Below are 2,841 nucleotides of genomic sequence, written 5' to 3' on the forward strand. Positions count from 1 at the left end.
CAGAAATTTGATAATGAAGTTTGTGTGAGCTGAATCCAGAACTTTTGATCCCAGCATTGTATATAACCATTCTTTATGTAATTAGTACCTTTATGACTACATAACAGCTTCTAGAATGAGAATCTTGGAAATGAGTAAACCTAGAATCACTCCTCCTTTACCTTCTGCATCCAGAGTTACCTAGGAGGATAATTTTAAACCAGGCAAGCATCTTTTGTTGTGGAAGACATTTGAGGCTATTTTTTTCTTTTTTTCAAAAATTTTGTTCTAATTAGTGAGGCTATTTTTTATAACCTTTCATCTCCAACTCCTTTCTTGCTTCCCCTTCCCTTGCCTAGCCCTTTCCTGTCCTAAGCCTGCCAGTGTTACCTACAGGCATTTATTAGCTTTACTAGTTGAGTAGATTTAGGAGTTTATTTTTTACTTCTGTTAAATCATCAAAAGACATGAAGAGCAAAAGTAATAGACTTCTCCAAAGAGAAGAGCTCCCAGAGTTGGGAGTCCCATAAGAAAGTACTGACTTGTTCTTTTCATTGAAGAACCTTGCACATACCATGCATACCTCACATGGAGATAGGCAACAAAGAAATCACCTCCCACACTGGGAACTCTGGACCACAATGTAGAAACTCCATAGCTTCCTGTGCAGATGAGCAGCCTCACATCAGAAACTACAGACTGTTTGAAAATGATCAGCAAGAGGAATTTTGCAAAAGTGAAATTGGCATGACACATCCTCACAGGCAGAGCGTTGCAATAAAAATAATTGATAAAACTCAGTTCAATTCAACAAGTCTACAAAACCGCTTCAGATAATTAAGAATAATGAAGATTTTAAATCATCCACATATAGTGAAATTGTTTGAAGTCATTGAAACTGAAAAAACAATCTTCTTAATCACAGAGTATGCAAGTGGAGGTGAAGTATTTGACTATTTGGTTGTACATGGAAGAATGAAGGAAGAAGAAGTAAGAGCTAAATTTAGACGTATGGTGTTTGCAGCACAGTACTGCCACCAAAAGCAGATCATTCACAGGAACCTCAAGGCTGAAAATCTGTTGTTAGATGTGGATATGAATGTTAAAATAGTATATTTTGGTATTACCAATGAGTTTCCTCTTGGCAGTAAACTACACACGATTTGTGGTGGTCCTCCATATGCAGTCCCAGAGATCTCCCAGGGCAAGAAGTCCGATAGACCAGAAGTGGACATATGGAGTCTTGGCATTATGGTGTACACCTTGGTCAGCAGGTTGCTTCCCTGTGACTGGCAAAATCTGAAGGAATTAGAGAGTGTTACGAGGGAAATACAGAATCCCTTTCTACATGTCCACTGACTGTGAAAACCTTCTCAAAAGCTTCCTGGTGCTAAGCCCAATTAGGCGAGGAACTCTAGAGGAAATCATGAAGGACAGGTGGATCAACGCAGGCGTAAGGAAGATGAACTTAAACCCTTTGTTGAACCAGAGCTAGACATCTCCAGATCTAGCAGAAACCTTTCATTTGCTAAGATGCAGCCAAGCAGCGACCTCAGCCACAGCACCGGCCAGTCTTCTCACCACAAAGTGTTTCTTCAAGCCAGGAGCCCAGACGGTGCAGTGACCATGCTGGACCAGCTACTCCTTTAGTTGTGGCATATCCGAAGAGGAGTCAGAGCAGCACTGCAGATAGTGACCTCAAAGAAGATGGAATGCCCTCCTGGAAATCAGGTGGCAGTGCGGCGGGAGGAAAGGGAATCGCTCCAGTCAGTCCCATGCTTGGGAACACAAGTAATCCCAACAAGGCAGATATCCCTGAACCCAAGAAAAGCCCCGCTGTCCCCAGCAGCAGCACTGCATCTGGAGGGATGACACCGCGGAGTACCACAGCGGACAGACATTCAGCGATCCAGAATGGCCAGGAGAACAGCACCTTTCCGGATCAGACAACTCCAGTCGCTCAACCCACAGGGTTAGCAGTGTCGCCACCCTGGGCAGAATCCATCTCCTAAGGGACACTCTCCACCGCCCGGCGGAACGGCGAACCGCAACTTCCAACGGCCCTCCTGCCTCGCGCAGCCTGTCCCACGAAGCTACGCCACTGACCCAGCAGAGGCTCCACTAATGGTTTTAGTGAATTTTTTAGTTGCAGGTGGACACAATATCTTTATTTCATTTTTATGAGGTGCTGAAGATCGAACCCAGTGCCTTATGCATGCTAGCCAAATGCTCTACTACTGAGCCACAATCCCAGCCCCTCTTTTTAGTAAATTAACTTCAAAACTCACAAGTTGCAAGGTCTCTGTTGAGCAAAAGGACAAGGGAATAAAAAAGCAAAATATTTCTCCTTTTGCACTTCACCTGGAGCATAGAAACCACTAGTTCCACGGATCCCAGTGACAAGATGCGGGAAATCCTCAAAGTACTAGACCCCAACAGCTGCGACTGTAAGGGGAGGGGAGCGAGCGCTTCCTGCTCTTCTGCGTCCTTGGCGATCCGCATGCACAGAACCTGATGCAGTGGGAGATGGAGGTGTATAAGCAGCCAGGTCCTGTTCAAGCAGAAATCGGAGACATCCAGGGCTTTCAAAAATATTGCTTCCAAAATTGCCAATAACTGACGCTGTAACTCAGTCATTATAGTGTAAATTAACTAGCACTTTAGTGGATTCTTGAACACTGATGGAAAATATAGAATGATATTTAGGCAAATAAGTCTGCATCTTCTAAATAATGACAATGAAGTCTGAGGACAGGCGCATGCCTGGGAGCGGAAGCTGGCCTTTTCTAGGAATGCACGGTAACCCTGTGCCTCTGTCTTGTTTCCATTGCCCTAGAATCAGCCTGTAACACCACCTGCACG

At 44.5% G+C, this 2,841-nt stretch overlaps 1 pseudogene across 1 annotated transcript; it reads left to right on the plus strand.

Annotated features, from left to right (window-relative positions):
• The first annotated feature begins 826 nt into the window (after positions 1 to 826).
• LOC308654711 (MAP/microtubule affinity-regulating kinase 3-like) lies at positions 827 to 2,595 on the plus strand (annotated as a pseudogene). The gene is made up of 2 exons: positions 827 to 2,164; positions 2,247 to 2,595. The product of its transcript is annotated as an MAP/microtubule affinity-regulating kinase 3-like (transcript).
• The last annotated feature ends 246 nt before the right edge of the window (positions 2,596 to 2,841 follow it).

The sequence above is a fragment of the Spermophilus citellus genome, assembly GCF_964194105.1.
Source record: "Spermophilus citellus genome assembly, chromosome: 8".
In the NCBI taxonomy this organism is placed as follows: Eukaryota; Metazoa; Chordata; class Mammalia; order Rodentia; family Sciuridae; genus Spermophilus; species Spermophilus citellus.